The following is a 17,954-nucleotide window of genomic DNA, read 5'->3' as shown; positions in this document are numbered from 1 at the left end:
AACAAAAAATAGAGGCTGCATCAACATGAAGGATTCCCATCAGCCCTCGAACAGACAAGTTACTGGGACAAATAAGCTTCACGACTAGCCTTAGCCTAGTGTTCCTCCTATGGTGTGGCCAGGCAGGGAAACAATTTGGGGTCATACTTCTGCACATTGAATTGAACCCTGGAATGCTTAGAGACTGCTGGTGGTTGATGATGTACCACACTTCATTGCTTGTCATCTGCCCTGATGCCACCCACTCTGAACAAGGGCCCTCCCCACATGTGCTACCCAGCCTCAGCAAGGGCCACCTGGCAGGATGGGCATTGCCAGGAGTGCTAATGCCCCAGGGTGATGGGCAACTACTTCTTGGCATACGTAGGGAGTTAACGGCGCAGGCATCAGCAGAGCAATCCCTGTGTTGTGAGGGGGCTACAATCAACAAGGTACATGGTGGCCCACCACAACAGACTGGCTACTGTGTTGGATATCAAGTGCATAGAAGTCCATGACATTGACAGCCCATAGCCCATAGCCCATAGTGGGAAACGCAAAAAAGAGATGGAGAATTAGCGAGATTGCAATGTGACAACAAGAAAGTGCGCTAAGGATCTCAATGCATCATGTAAGGTGCCCTTCCCCAGTTGGCTCGCTCTCTGGAAAAATTTTGAAATACAGTGGTCAAACACTGCAGGGGACCATCACATAAATGCCAAAACGTGGGAGACGTTTTAGTCACCTCTTATGACAGGCAGGAATACCTCGGGCCTATTCTTACCCATGGACCTGCAGGGAGATCAATACTGTTAGAATCCAAGTTACAGTTGACTGATAAGAGGTGGTCAAGTTGAGAAGAGGCAGTGTTAGCTTAAAGAGGAGAAAGTTTGAAAAGGGTAGCATACGCCCCAGAGACATACAAATAATTTAAAGTACTTAGCCACGAAATGCCTGGATGTGTATTAGTTTGTAGATAGGTAGATAGGTAGGTAGAAGATCATCAGATATACCCAGAGTGCAATAGGAGGTGAAAGTATCAGCTGAGGCATGATGTGAGATGTTTGGTAATACAGTATGAACAGAAGTTTGATTAGGAGTTTTGGTAAACATGTTTTAGTTGTTATAGCATACTGATGGGCAGTAATTTTATCTTATATTCCTTGGAAGTAAGGAAGACAAACGGCATAAAAATTTGTAGGGGAATTAAATGTTTGAGTATAATACAGTAAACAAACTGCTATGACTGGGACTCAACATTGTAGGGTCCTAGATTACCAACTTATTACTGTAGGTAACTAACTAGCTACTCCTATGTGTTGTAGAATAAATTTATTGCAATTATCAGTTTTGCATGAATTTTAAATTAAGACGATTCATATGTTGCTTGTCGCTAATTTTGAATACATAAGACTGATTATTTCTTCGTTAATTGTATATCGGAGCATCATGCCTCTGTAGGATACTGTCATTATTGTCAGGTACATTTCGTATCACCCCATGATATATTTGATGACAGATGTTTTGTTGTCGTGAATATGATTTTCAACATTTAATATTAATACATTTTGAAAGACTTATTTTATGAAGACAGATGCCTTGTACGTGACATTTTATCTTTGGAGGTTCTTGGGAACATCTCATGATAAAATGGGGAATATGAAGATATTTCTAATTACAAGAGAGAACTGATTTTCTTCTTTCTTTTCTTTTGCTTCCTTTTTCTCTGTACATATATCTTTGACGGTCTACAATATTTTATTTATTTATTTCACAGTATGAATTACAACTGTTTTGCTTTATTTATACTGATACCCGAATCTTTTTTAATAGAGTATGCAACAGTTTCAATGGAATTTTGATCTTTTAACGCTTTTGTTAAATACAGCATGTAAATATAAATGTAACAAGCATCACGGTTGAATCCGTTGTGATGTGAGAGCGATATCTATAGTTGCAGTCGAAAAGTCACAGTTAGTAGGTGTGCACTGGTATGGCGTGCCCGTTCCTGTGCCCGTGCACTATGTTTGCCTGTACTTAAGTTCCACTATTTACTGTAGTTAAAAATTATCTTGTTTTTAACTTAGTGATACACGTCTTAAAACTACAGAAACATTTGAACTGTTAATATGTGTGGTACGGTGGTTTCGTTATAGAATCATGACATGGGTTCTTTCATTAACTTTGGAAGTAAACCAGATTCTTTCCGTATAGATAATCAAAATTCGTGGTCGAAATTACGCTAAGCGAATATTTCAGCATTTTTTCACATACGGTTAAATGTTGTGACTAGATTGAGTCACATATCACACAAATAATGTATTATTAGCAGTAATAAAATATGAGACAAAACCTGTTCAGTTCCTTTTAGAATGGACGATACATAGGTGAGAATTATTTTTAGAGATTGCTGAGTGTTAACACCAAATAGATCACCCTGAAATCTTTATTACAGTAGACTGTGTGTTAAATTAACGTACCATGTCTTTTGATACGTATTTGGTGTTAGGTATTTCATACTCCTTCAATCGTCTTCTAGAAAAATAGATCTGTGTTTGAATTCAGCGGATCATTTTATATCTGAAGTTAACGGAATCAAATAGTCGAATTAATTGTACCGCCAACTTTGGATTAATGTTCGTTGGATATTTAATGACATAGATCACTGCCAGAATCCTGTGCCATATGTAGAAATCCGAACCACCATAGTCAATGTCCCTGTGTGCCTGCTTCTGTGCAGTCCACACGCACAAGCTGACAGCCAGGTCTGAGAAGCTGACCAACCTTCGGGCTGGTTCTGTGCTCGGCAGAGCGTGCATTGGCATAGTGTAATGTGACAGTTTTATTCCTTCCTCCTGTTGTAATAACAGCTATATTTGTATCTCCATGGCCAGCCACTCATCATTCCAGACAGCTGGGCACTGTTGTTGTACCCACTATGTGTAAGACACAGCCAAGAAGTCTACATCACACTTATGACTCAGCCATCAACGGACTGATTGATGCCTGACTACCCAGGCCAACAATCTGCTATCGCACCTATTAGACTGCTCACTGACATGCCTGCCACTGTCTCAGGGCCAAGGTATGAATGGAAGACTGCCCAGCGTCGTGCCGCTAATATTCACTACTGCCAGATGCAGCGCTGCGACCAACAAACCAGTTTTCATGTTCCTGGGCGGTACACCCTGCGGTGTCACTGATTGTAAGATGCTATCGGCAACAACGTAAGATGCTATCGGCAACAACGTAAGATGCTATCGGCAACAACGTAAGATGCTATCGGCAACAACGTAAGATGCTTCCACTGGTCTTGCAACTGGATACCTGCTCCGAGCCAAGGTCCATGACCGCCAACACCAATTCAGCACACAGCGTTTCAGAAACGTCGAGCTCAGCATGCTGCCACCCAGGCAGAGCGCGTGTGCTGCTGGCAGTTTACTTCACCTGTAGAGGCTGAACTGAGTGGATATTACGAGACAATGCCAAGATGATCCAGATACAATTGTGGACCCATATAATTGTCCAGATGATAGAAATAACAAGAAACTTGTCACACTGACTGTAGACCATGTAAGGATCTCATACGTTTTCTGCTATAGTAAATAACTCATTTTTACTATACTGGGACAAATCTGAATGAGCGCATTGCTGGAGTAGTGAATAAGATCCTTGTCTTCGTATTTAGTTATATCTGTGGTTGACTTTTTAGTCTGTCAGTTGTGTAGCTCTGAGACATCCTTGTTTGAGGCACAGTAGCGAGCAGCTGAGTATTTCCGAGAAAGATCTGTATTTGTGAATCTGGGAGAAATTATCTGGAATTTTTGATTAAAGAGAATAAATGTGATACATAATATTTTCTTGTTCTTTACACTGTCGAAGATTCTGGACGAATTTTAAAGGTATGTTTGTAATTTTTGTAATGGGAGTATTTTGCAACAGAGGCTCTTATGTTGTGCTTTCTTCTTCTCAGTAATCAGATTTTCCAAAAACAGATTTTCTTTAATGTGAAATCCACCTCCACGATTTACAGTACTTCTGAATCTGTATCATGTTTGCATTGCACCTTACGCCACACAAAGCAGACTGTTTCTGTCAAAAATAATTCAGAGCAGATTATTTCACTATAGCCGCTGCATCTGCTGATTTGTATTTAATTTCGAGAACGTCTGAAGTACAGACAAAAATGAAAGCATGCTCAGCAAGACGTAAGTCACTTATTTCAGGGCAGACCCCTCCTTGTATTCTTGTGCAAACTGTAATCAGGAGTGTCAGGTGTCCTAACACGAACATTAATTTTCAGTGAGCAGTGTTGATAATTTCAAAGTTTTTTTTTTTTTTTTTTTTTTTTTTTTTTTTTTTTTTTTTTTTACGGAAAGAGGAGCAATTTATTTCTGTGATACTCTTAGCCTATCTTTACACTTAATATCAAGAATCGTTCATGATGTGCTTCCATACTGCATTTTAGTTACACACTTTTCATTGATCTCACAATTAGTTTCCTTTGACATCCCATTTTCTTCATTTCAAATTTTGCATTTCATGAAGTTTAAAGTTTTACTGCAAGACACTTCATATGCACAACACAGGACCAACCAACAGTCAGTTTTGCTCAGCTACTGAATACATTATCTATAGTATAAAAATCAAACAATGGAAGAGGCAGTGTGGTTTCAGTTGCCTGAGACTGCAGGCGTGTGAGTTACGTTTGCGTAAGTATGTGTGCGCGTATGTGTGTGTATTGTTGATAAAGGCCATTTGCGAAAAGCTTCAACGTGAAAATCTTTGTTGAGCCTATCTGTGACTCAGCATCTAAGCTATACGGTGAATTGCAACTTTTCTTTTCATAATATTGTTATATATAGTACACGTTATATGAGGGGAATGTTTCTGAAATCAGTGTATTTAGTTTCCTCTTAGACAATATTTTATAGAAAGCTTACATCCTGACCTCCCATCAAGACTGGTATCAGTGACCATGAGGCTGCTGTGGCAACAATGATTACCAAAGTACAAAGGGCAACTAAAGCAAGTAGAAAGATTTGTATATTCGCGAAAGAGGGTAAAGGAGCACAAGTGTCTTATCCCAACGAGGCAATACAAACTTTCGGCACTGGGCATGATCATGTAAAGGAACTACAGATCAGGTTTAAAAGAATAGTTGATCATGCACTGGGTAGGTACAGTACATATCCAGTAGAACAGTTAATGATGTGAACGGCGTTAATGATGGGAAGGACCCTCCATGGTGATATGTTTTGCGCTAGTGAGAGGGCAATGAGAACACTGCCCAGGTAAAGAATGTAGAATAGTTTTATTGGACTATTAAAGAACTTAAGTCGATTTCGTGGAGTGCTAACTTACACACAAATGAAAGTTCGTTTCGTAATTTGAGTCGCGAACAAGGAAGACAATGATTAAGGCCAAAGTGAACATAAATGTTCAAGTCCAGAATGACTTGGAATGTTCAGAAGTAGTTGTTGATTATGTTTGTGGAGCGCTCAACTGCGCGGTCATCAGCGCCCAGACGAAGTCACAATTTTTACACAGTCCAGTTTCTTTCACAGTTCAATCTAGCCACTGTCTTGTGTTCAGAAGTTAATGACACTACCACTCGTCGTCTCGGCAACAGGAGACCTATGCACTTAGTTGGCATAAGGCCGAAGCCGGCAGCGGGTTAAATCATTGCCATAAGCTCGGTACAGATTTGAAGATAAACATAGCATGGCGAGAGAGCGATGTTGGTTTCTTATGAGAGCTCAGTGACCCACTGTAGGGCTTACAAGACTGGCAGCATCCGGAGCTAATCTGCAAGTATAGCAAATACAGTAAGAGACACACCGTATTAGATGACTGGTAGTGGTGAAGGAGAACCATGGAAAGGGTGTCGGTAAAGTGCACACTGTGGGCTGATGAGAGTGCGAGAGCACTCAAAATATAGAAAAGCTGTGCCTGGAGGGTATATTTGAGTGCAGAACCATCCTGCAAGTACAGCTATTATACCTGGAAGGTATGGATAAGTGCCAGAGCATGTGAGAACTAAAATGCTTGTGCCTGGAGGCCATGGATGAGTGTGGAAGCACATGAGATCTAAAATTATTGTGCAGGTACACATGGGATAAAACAGCATAACGCCCAAAGGGCATAATTGGATGCAGGAGCACCACATAAATAAGTACAGAGAAGAAATACACGAAACATGTAAATGGATGGGGCACAGAAAATGGAATCAAAAATTGCATGCATAGATTAGACACAGGCTGGTCCAGGGCAAAAGGAGTAGACTCAACCATTGACGCTCACTGGCGTTTTTTTGTGGTTTTAGGGCGCACAACTACAGTGGTCATTAGGGCCCAGACTAAATTATGAATGCACTGCGAGGCACAATATTAAAACAGCAACTAAAAAGGACAACACTATAAAAGGCAGAGTAACAGGCAAGGGATTAAAAGGAAACATCATAATCAAATATCCTTAGACAGGTTCGTCAAGTGGATAAAACGAAGAACGCGAGCAGCTGCTCCTGGGTCATCCGCTAAAATTTCGTCTAGAGTACATTGCAGGCCAAGATCAATGCGCAGTGTATTAAAATTTGGACAGGACGTTAAAATGTGGCGTACCGTCAGCACTTGCCCACATGGGCAGAACGGCGCCGGCTGAACCGGCAGTGTCCAATCCGTAACCGGGCCAAATCGACCTCCTCCCGCCGAGAAGGGCGTGAAGAGGTCGTCCAAGCAGTGGGGAGACGTTTCAAGGCCTGAATCTTGTTTTCAGTAAGCGTAGACCAATCGGCATGCCACAGCGATAAAATGCGCTGACAAATGACCCTGCTAAAATCGGATGAAGGCACACAACAAAAAGCTGTCCGAGGCTGGAGGACCGCAGCCTTGGCCGCGGCACCTGCAGCTTCGTTCCCAGGGATACCGACATGGCCAGGAACTCACAAAGATAACCGGAGAACCGTCGTCCGCCAGCTGCTGAAGAGAGCGTTGCATCCGGTGCACGAAAGGGTGAACCGGATACGGATCACTGAGGCTCTGGATGGCGCTCAGGGAATCAGAGCAGATGACATAAGCAGAATGTCGGTGGCGGCGGATGTAAAGAACAGCCTGATAGAGGGCAAACAGCTCAGCTGTGAAGACCGAACAATGGCCTTGGAGCCGGTATTAGAAACTGTGTGCCCCGACAATAAAAGAACACCCGACACCGTTGGTCTTAGAGCCGTCTGTATAAACGAAGATCGTATTAATGAACGTCGAACGAAGTTCGACATACCGCGAGCGGTATATCGAAGCTGGGGTAACCTCCTTTGGGAGCGAGCTGAGGTCAAGGTGAACGCGAACCTCAGCCTGGAGCCTAGTTGGCGTTTGGCTCTCGCCCACTCTAAAGGTTGCAGGGAGTTAAAAATCAACGTGCTGAAGGAGGCAACGAAAGCGAACTCCAGGGGGTAGCAGGGCAGATACTTACAACCCGTACTGACTGTCGAGAGAGTAATCGAAGAAGGAACGATAAGACGGATGGTCGGGCATTGATAATAGCCGACAGGCATACCGACAAAGCAGTATACCGCGCCGGTAGGTTAGTGGCAATTCACCAGCTTCAGCATGAAGACTCTCGACGGGACTAGTATAGAACGCTCCGATCGCAAGACATAACCCCCGATGTTGTTGCCGTGCAGAGGAGTATACAAAGCTCCCATAATCCAGCTTTGAGCGGACGATCGACCGATATAGGCGAAGTAGGACAGTTCGATCCGCTCCCCACGACATACCGCTGAGAACACGGAGGACATTTAGGGAACGGGTACAACCGGCAGCCAAATATGACACATGTGGAGACCAGCTGTTTCCTGTCAAATGTAAGACCTAAAAATTTTGTTGTCTCCACGAATGGGAAAGCAACGGGACCGAGTCGTAAGGACGGTGGGAGAAACTCTTTGTAGCGCCAGAAGTTAATACAGACCGTCTTCTCGGCAGAAAAAACAGAAGCCATTGGCGACAGTCCAGGAGTAAAGACGGTCAAGACAACGCTGAAGACAGCGCTCCAGGAAACATGTACGCTGCGCTCTGCAGTAGATGGTAAAATCGTCCACGAAAATGGACACTGATACATAAGCTGGGAGGCAATCCATTATTGGATTGATCGCTATGGCGAAGAGAGCTACGCTCAAAACTGAGCCCTGTGGCACCCCATTCTCCTGGCGAAAGGCGTCGGACAGGACAGAACCCACACATACCCTGAACTGTCGATCCATTAAAAAGGAACGAATAAAAAGAGGGAGGCGACCGCGAAGGCCCCATGTATGCATGGTGCGGAGAATGCCCGCCCTCCAACAGGTGTCGTAAGCCTTCTCCAAATCCAAGAACACAGCCACTATCTGGTGTTTCCGCAAGAAGTTATTCATAATGAAGGTCGACAAGGTAACCAGATGGTCAACAGCAGAGCGGCGCCTACGAAATCCACATTGTACATTGGTAAGTAGGCGTCGAGATTCGAGCAGCCAAACCAATCGAGAGTTAACCATTCGTTCCATCACCTTACAGACACAGCTCGTAAGGGAAATGGGTCGATAACTGGAAGGCAAGTGCTTGTCCTTCCCCGGCTTAGGAATCGGGACAACAATAGATTCGCGCCAGCATGTGGGAACATGACCCTCAGCACAGATGCGATTGTAAGTACGAAGAAGAAAACCTTTACCCGCAGGAGAAAGGTTCTTCAGCATCTGAATATGAATAGAATCAGGCCCCGGAGCGGAGGGCCGTGACCGGGCAAGTGCACTTTCGAGTTCCCGCATGGTGAATGGGGCATTATAACTTGCATGATTCGAGGAGCGGAAGTTAGATGGCCTTGCCTCCTCTGCCTGTTTTCGGGGGAGGAAGGCAGGGTGGTAATGAGCGGAGCTCGAAACGTCTGCGAAAAATCGGCCGAAGGCATTGGAGACATCCTCAGGGGCCACAAGGACGACATTCGCGACCGTCAAGCCAGAAACTGGTGATTACACCTTAGTGCCAGATAGCCGGCGCAGCCTACCCCAGAGAACAGAAGAAATAAAACTGTTAAAGGAGCTTGTGAAAGAAGCCCAGCTGGCTTTCTTGCTTTCTTTAATAACACGACGACACTGCGCACGTTATCGTTTATAATTAATACAATTCGCCATTGTAGGGTGGCGTTTAAAGTTGCGTGAAGCACGTCGACGAGCGCATAAAGTGTCTCTACATGCTGTGGTCCACCAGGGGACCGGTACGCGACGTGGAGAAAAAGTAGTATGAGGGATGGAATATTCAGCAGCAGTGAGAATGACTTCTGTGAGGTGTGCGACCTGACTATCGCAGCTTGCGAAGTTTTGATCCTGAAATGTCGCCCTGGAAGAGAAGAGCCCACAGTCTGCGTTGGAGATGTTCCAACTAGTTGAGCACGGAGTTGGGTATGATGTAGGAGATGAATAACACAAGGGACGTGGTCACTCGAATACGTATCAAAAAGAGCGTACCACTCAAACTGGCGTGGAATTTGGGTAGTACATAGAGAGCTCTAAATGGGAATAGGTGTGAGTTGCGTCCGAAAGAAAAGTAGGGGTGCCAGTACTGAGACAGACAAGATTGAGATGGTTGAAAAGGTCTGCTAACAGGGAGCCTCTCGGGCAGGATGCTGGAGAGCCCCAAAGGGGATGGTGGGCATTGAAGTTTCCAGTCAACAAAAATGGTGCAGGTAACTGAGCAATAATTTGCATCATGTCTGCCCTAGTAACGGCAGACGACGATGGAGTGTAAACGGTACAAATGGAAAATGTGGAAGTGGGGAGAGTAATTCGGACGGCAACTTTCTGCAGATCGGTGTGCAATGTGATGGGATCGTAGTAGATATCATCCTGGACTAGCAACATAACCCCTCCACGAACCAGAATACCTGTTATAGGGGGTAGGTCAAAACGCACAGAGGCATAGTGTGCCAAGTCAATTCGATCGCATGGGCGTAGCTTCATTTCCTGGAGAGCTGCTACGAGCGGACAGTACAAGCGTAGCAGCAACTTTAAGTTCTCTCGGTTGGAGCGAATGCCGCGAATATTCCAATGAAGAAGTGCCATCGTTAGAAGAAAAAGAGAAACGAGAAGCAAGAAGGGGTCACCTCGGAGGCCGCTGAGGGCCTGGCTTCGAGCGAGCACTGCTGCCGCTATCAATAGGCGGAGAGTCATTGTCCATTTTTTCAATAGGTTCGTCGGCCACCATGTTAAGATGGCCGGGAGGGGGAGCTTCCTCCGCAGGTGAACGGCCAGATGTTCGGCTACCAGCGGTGCAGCCAGGCGAAACGGATGACGGCCTGGGGCGGCAACCGCTATGTGGCGCAGGAGAAGAAACGTGCCGTGGCGGAGAAGGAGAACTTTGCTTCCTATGAGCCTTCTTGGAAGGTCGTTTAGTAGAAGTACTGGTCGATGGCTGGGAGTTGAGGGTACGTAGGAAGTCTTCACAGGACGGTTCCTTCTTGAAGGCCCGTGCATCTGACTTCTGGGTCTTAGTCTTGGCAGAAACTGATTAAGGTGCTTGTGTCTTAGGGGTGACGGGAGGAAGAGGAGACATAGACCAGGCGATCTTAGCACTGGCCGAACGGACGACCGTAGCGCTAAAGGTCAGATCGCATGTCTGCGTTGACACCTCCCTGGTAGGCCGAGGAGAGGCAAGGACAGTACTGTATTTCCCGCTGGGAGCAGCGTGGGCTTCCTACTATCAAATAGCTTGCGAGCAGCCGAGGTGGACACTTTCTCTTTGACCAGAATTTCCTGTATACAGCGTTCATCCTTGTAGATGGGACAGTCGCGGGAGGACGCTGCATGGTCACCCTGACAGTTCACGCAACGAGGAGACGGAGGTGGACAGTCACCCTCATGGGCGTTCCTGCCACTAGTGACGCATTTAGCCGCATTAGAACAAGACTGGCGGGTGTCGTTAAAACGCTGACACTGGTAGCAGCGAGTAGGTGTCGGGACATAGGGGCGAACGGAAATAACCTCATAGCCCGCTTTGATGCGCGACAGCAGCTGAACACTATCAAAGGTCAAGAAAAGCGTCCGGGTCGGTACAAGGTCATTGTCGACCTTTTTGATGACCCTATGGACAGCCGTCACGCCCTGCTCAACGAGGAAAGACTGAATCTCCTCGTCAGTCAATCCGTCGAGTGATCTAGTAGATACCACACCATGCGACGAATTCAAAGTGCAGTGAGCCTCCACCCGGACAGGGAACGTGTACAGGAGTGTGGCTCGAAGGAGTTTGTGCGCCTGAAAGGCGCTCTCAGTTTCCAACAACAAGGTACCGTTATGCATCCTGGTACAAGACTTGACAGGTCCGGCTGTGGCATCTACACCCTTCTGAATAACGAAAGGGTTGATGGACAAAAAATCCTTTCTGTACTCAGATCTAGAAACTATGAGGAACTTTGGGGCAGGTGGTAGCACTTTCATCACTGGTGGCTGGTCAACTTTTCGTTTTTGGGCAGAAGTCGAGAGAGAAGAAGAAGAGAAATCCATTGCAGATGAATCCCCCATGATTGCCAGCATCTCCGATGGCGCGCTCCTTCCTTGTGGGGACCCTCTCAGAGGGCGCTCCAACCTTAAGTGAATGTTTACACCTCAGGTCACACCTCCCGAGAAACGGACGGAGGGACCAACTGGCATGGTCGGAAGGTGTTAGCTCAGGCAATCACCCCTCCTTGGGCCTGGCCTGTACCAGGGTGTATGTGCGTGCCTTACTTGTCTATCCAGGGCGGGAATTACGTGTTACCCATCACTGGCTATGCATGTGAACGCGTGGGTTGGCCTGCAGGCATGCACAGGGAGGAAAGAAGAATAGGAAAAAAAAGGAAGAGAGGGAGAGAAAGGACAGACTGTCTCAAATGCAAGGCAAGGAGGAGGAGGAGTAGGCAAGGTAAAAAGTAAGGAAGACAGTGAGGGAGGGAGAAGGACAAAGAAAGGAAACAAAGGAAGGAAGAAACCAGAATAGCGAAAAACCAAAATGACCACAAATGTAAGTTGTTGAACTGTCCGTCTCTGGATGCAGATGCTAACTACCCCCTTGGAGTGGAGCGACTCCTTTTAGTCGCCTCTTACGACAGGCAGGAATATCTCGGGCCTATTCTTACCCCAGACCTGCAGGGGGGGGGGGGGGGGCTCACTGGTGGGAGTGTGTGAAAAAACATTTGGTCAAAGGTCATGGTGAAGTGGCAGAAGGAGGAAGCTGCAGTGGTACTGTCCGAGGCAGTTGGACCTGGAGGGGAGTTGCATTGGATAGACCATCAGAGAGACAGCACCTCGAGTTCCTGCTACTAATAAGGCGAGTGCACCGTGTGTTATATTATTTTTACGAATGTCTAACAGGAGCGACTTCAGTAATGGGATTGCTGTGTACAGATGCGAGCTGTGTTGGTGACCCTTCGCTCACAGCTCCAGGCTGCATTGGTTTCTGTCACACAGCATGAGGCTGCTGCCAAGGAGCATCAACGGGGGGGGGGGGGGGGGGAGAGAGATTGGTTGCTGGGATGTGAGGGATGTCCAGAATGTTCCACGTGTCCCCCGATCGGTCTACTGCTGTGGCCGCCCCGGGTACTGCCTGCACTGATGTTGATCCCTAACCCATGGTCATTCCAAAGTATGGCAGGCACCAGTAGACCTTCCGAGGGGTCAGTCGTAGGGCCTTTCCGGTTCATTTGACGAACTGGTTTCGGGCGTTATTTGTGGCTGACGAAGTCTAAGCTGGATGCAGTCATTCATGCTGTTCCAGAGAGCTTCTCAGCCCGCAAGTTCTGGGCATTCACAGATGGAGGGTTTGCTGGTAGTTGGGAACCCCAACGCTAGGTGCGTTATGGGGCCCCCTTAGGAACATGGCTGCCAAGGAGGGAAGGAAGCCAGTGTGCAATTCATGTGCATGCCCGGGAGAGTCACTCCGGATGTGGGAAGAATGCTTCTGGATGCCATGAAGAGTACAGGGTGCAGCCAACTGCAGGTGGTGGCTCATGTCGGTACCAGTGACGTGTGTCACTTTGAATCGGAAAAGATTCTATCTGCTTTCGGGTGGCGAGCGGAAATGGTAAAAAACTGCCAGTCCTGCTTGCACGATTAACGTGAAGCTCATCTGCAGCATCGTCGATAGAACCGATTGTGGTCCTTCGGTGCAGAGCCGAGTGGACAGTCTGAATCAGATGCTTAGGCGGTTCTGTGACCTTGTAGGCTGCAGATTCCTTGACTTGCGCCATCGGGTGGAAGGTTTCCGGGTCCTGCTTAATAGGTCAGGAAGCGACTATACGCAGTAAGCGACTACATGGGTAGCGGGGGCTGTGTGGAAAAGACTGGGCGGGTTTTTGGATTAGAGGGTCTCAGGAAACCACAGAAAGGGCGTCTAAAAGAGGGCAGTTAAACCAGAGTAAGGTAGTTGTAGGAATGATCGGTATTGCAGCTGTAAATCGATGTAGGTGTGTTGGGAAAGAATCAGAGCTCCAAGCCCAGATAGAAAGCACCGAAGCTGAAATAGTTTTGGTTAAGAAAGCTGGCTAAAGCCGGAAATAAGCTCAGCCGAAATTTTTTCAAACGACCTAAAAGTGTTCAGAAGGGATAGATGAAATGCAGTTGGTGGTGGAGTACTTATTTCTGTCAGAATTAGTTTACCATGTAGTGAAACTGAATTAGATAGTCCCTGCGAAATAGTATGGGTTGATGTTATACTTTACAATCGGACTAAACTATTAATTGGATCGTTTTACCGACCCCCGACTCAGAAGATACAGTTGCTGAACAGTTCAAAGAAAATCTGAGTCGTTTCGAATAGGTACTCCACTAATACAATTATAGTCAGTGATGACTTCCATCTTCCCTCGGTATGCTGGAAAAATTGTGCGTTTAAAGCCGGCGGAAGGCATAAAACGTCATCCGAAATTGTGCTGAATGCTTTCTCAGAAAATTATTTTGAGCAATGAGTTCACGAGTCCACTCGAAGTGTAAATGGTTCCAAAAGCGTACTTGACCTCTTAGCAACAAATAATCCGGGACAAATAGTGAGTGTTGTGACGAACACAAAGATTAGCGACCACAAGGCAGTTGCTGCTAGGCTGAATGCCGTAACACCTGCAACCATAAAAAAGAAACGCAAAGTATATCTACTTAAAAAACTGATAAAAATGCTCTTAACGCCTTTCTAAGATACAGTCTTCACTCCTTCCGATCTGATCATGTAAGTGTAGAAAAGTTGTGGAATGTTTTCAAAGAAATAGTATCAACAGCAATTTAGAGATAACTTTCAGGAAACATTTCTCACACACAAAGAAAGAAATTATGTTATGTGGACATGTGTTCGGAAACGCTTACTTTCCATGTTAGAGCTCATTTTATTACTTCTCTTCAAATCACATTAATCATGGAATGGAGACACACAGCAACAGAACGTACCAGCGTGACTTCAAACACTTTGTTACAGGAAATGTTCAGAATGTCTTCCGTTAGCGAGGATACATGCATTCACCCTCCGTCGCATGGAATCCCTGATGCATCCCTGGAGAATGGCGTATTGTATCACTCTCGTCCACAATACGAGCACGAAGAGTCTCTACATTTGTTACCGGGGTTGCGTAGACAAGAGCTTTCAAATGCTCCCATAAATGAAAGTCAAGAGGGTTGAGGTCAGGAGAGCGTGGAGGCCATGGAAGTGGTCGGCCTCTACCAATCCATCGGTCACCGAATCTGTTGTTGAGAAGCGTACGAACACTTCGACTGAAATGTGCAGGAGCTCCATCGTGCATGAACGACATGTTGTGTCGTACTTGTAAAGGCACATGTTCTACCAGCACGGATAGAGTATCCCGTATGAAATCATGATAACGTGCTCCATTGAGCGTAGGTGGAAGAACATACTGACGAAACTAGAATGAGCTCTAACATGGAAATTAAGCGTTTCCGAACACATGTCCACATAACATCTTTTCTTTATTTGTGTGTGAGGAATGTTTCCCGAAAGTTGGCCGTACCTTTTTGTAACACCCTGTACACCACATAAATTAATAAGTGATGGTACTGATGCACCATGGTACACAAAACGGGTCAGATCGTTGTTGCAGAAGCAACGAAAAAAGCATGCCACATTTAGAATAACGCAAAATAAGATTGGCAATGTTTTGCAGAAGTTCACAAGGTAGTGCGTACTTCCATGAGGGATGTTTTTAATGATTTACACAACGAAACTGTCTCGAAATCTGGCAGAAAACCTGAAGAGATTCTGGTCATACATGAAACACACAAGTGGCAACACGCGACCAATACGTTCACTGTTCGATAACAACGGTGAAGTCAGTGATGACAGTGCCATAAAAGCAGAGTTATTAAATACGGTTTTCCGAAACTCCTTCACCAGAGATTAAGGGGTAAATATTCCCGAATTCCAATCAAGAACTGCGAAGATGAGTGACACAGAAGTAAATATCCTCAGTGTAGCAAAGCAGCTTCAGTCACTAAATGGAGGTAAGGCCTCCGGTCCAGATTGTCTACCAGTCAGGTTCCTTCCCGAGTATGCTAATACAATAGCTTCATATTTAGCTATTATATACAACTGCTCGCTCACAGAAAGATCCGTACCTAAAAACCGGAAAATTGCTCAAGTCACACCAATACCCAAAAAGAGAAGGAGTAATCCACTGAATTACAGGCCCATATCACTAACGTCGATTGGCAGAAGGATTTTGGAACATATACTCTATTCGAATATTATGAAGTACTTGTAAGAAAACGATTTATTGACACATAGTCAGCACGGTTTCAGAAAATATCGTTCTGTGAAACACAAATAACTCTTTATACTCATGAAGTAGTAAGTGCTATCGGCAGGGGATGGCAAATTGATTCCATATTTTTAGATTTCCAGAAGGCTTTCGCCACGTTTCCTCACAAGCTACTTCTAACCAAACTGCGTGCCTATGGAATATCGCCTCAGTTGTGCGACTAGATTCGTGATTTCCTGTCAAAAAGGTCACAGTTCGTAGTAATAGACGGAAAGTCATCGAGTAAAACAGAAGTAATATACGGCGTTCCCAAGGAAGTGTTGTAGGTCCTCTGTTCTTTATCTACATTAACGATATAGGAGACTATCTCAGTAGCACGTCTTAGATTGTTTGCAGATGTCATTTACCGTCTCGTGAAGTCATGAGACGACCAAAACGAATTGCAAAATCACTTAAGATACGTGTATGGTGCGACAAGTGGCAATTGACCCTGAATAAAGGAAAATGTGAAGTTGTTCACGTGAGTGCTAAAAGAAACCTGCTAAATTTCGATTGCGCGAAAAGTCACATAAATATGAAGGCTGTAAATTCAACTGAATTCTTAGGGATTACAATTACAAATAACCTAAATTGGAACGATCACATCGATTATGATATGGGTCGAACAAACCAAAGACTGTGTGATTCACTCTCAGAACACTTAGAAGGTGCAACAGAGAGAGACTGCTTACACCACGCGTTTCCGCTCTATCCTGAAGTACTGCCGTGCGGTGTGGGATCCGCATCAGGTGGGACTGACGGATGACGTCGAATAAGTTCAAAGCTGGCTTTGTACTATCAGGAAATAGGGGAGATAGTGCCACAGACATGATACGTGAATTGCAGTGGCAATCATTGAAACAAAGGTGTTTTTCGTTGCGACGGGATCTTCTTATGGAATCTCAATCACCAGCTTTCTCCTCTGATTCTGAAACATTCTGTTAGCACCCACCTACGTAGGTAGAAATGATCATCACGATAAAATAAGAGAAATCAGGGCTCGCACAGGAAAGTTTGAGTGCTCGTTTTTTCCGCGCGTCGTTCGAGAGTGGAACGGTAGAGAGACAGCTTGAAGGTGGTTCATTGAACTCTCTGCCAGGCACTTCATTGTGAATCTCAGAGTAATCACGTAGATGAAGATGTAGATGTGTATGGCGGCTGAGTACGTCTGGTGTCGTTTTGATGCTGGATAGCTTCTCCAAAATGCGTTTTTGCATCTGTTGCATGTTGTGCAAGATAGGATTTGAGAAGTGGCTTCTCTACTGTGGACGATCATGCTCGTCTCCAGTGGACAGGATGAGAGACTGAGCGGAGGCGCTGGAGCCAACGGCAGTGCTGGAGCTGACGAACAATTGTGCAACCTCATTGCCAGTCGATGGGACGAAACGTTGAGATGGCGCTCGAGCCAATGGTAGTGCTGGAGCTGTTGAAAAATGAGCTTCCACGTCGCCAGTTGAAGTGAAGAAACTTCGAGCAGCGTCGCTGGAGCCAACGGTGGCACTTGAGATGACGAAAATATGTACCATCGCTGCCAAATGGAGGAACGTAATGCAGAATCCGTCGGCAATGGTGAGACGAAAAACGTTGAAGCTGTCACTAGTGGTGTGACGAAAACATGAATACCGTCGCCCACGTTTGGACGGAAATGTTTAAAATTTTCGCCAGTGGTGAAACGGAAACGTTCAGGGCTGGAAACAAAAGAAAACATTGTGTACCTTGGATGGATGAGAAAGAGTCCAGAAAAAAATATCGCGGCGCCACATGTTCTGGAAGGAAACCTGGAGTTGGCACCGAAGCCAGTGGAGGCGCTGGGACCAGAAAAAAACCCCTTTCGCCAACTGAAATGGGACGAGACGTGAGGAGGTGGCATTGGAACCAGATGAAAGCGTTTAATCGTCGCCAAATGGTAGTACGAAACTTAGAAGCCGTCGCCAATGATGGGACAGAACTGGGAAAGGCGGCACTAAAGCCGGAGAAAGTGTATACTTGCTGACAAAGGGTGAAACGCAAACACTTGGGTTGGCACTTGTAACACTCCGGTTTAACCTACTGACTTATCCCGCTCGATCGGGATCTGATAGCAGCCCAAAAACACAAAGTAAAGAGACAGCCACTGCCTTCGTCGTACAAAGTTAATAATGGCTAATCTCAGCACAGGCCCTTTCGTTATTCATTAGCATCACACG

The sequence above is a fragment of the Schistocerca americana genome, chromosome 5 (assembly GCF_021461395.2).
Source record: "Schistocerca americana isolate TAMUIC-IGC-003095 chromosome 5, iqSchAmer2.1, whole genome shotgun sequence".
Classification (NCBI taxonomy): Eukaryota; Metazoa; Arthropoda; class Insecta; order Orthoptera; family Acrididae; genus Schistocerca; species Schistocerca americana.
This window is presented reverse-complemented; position numbering follows the sequence as displayed.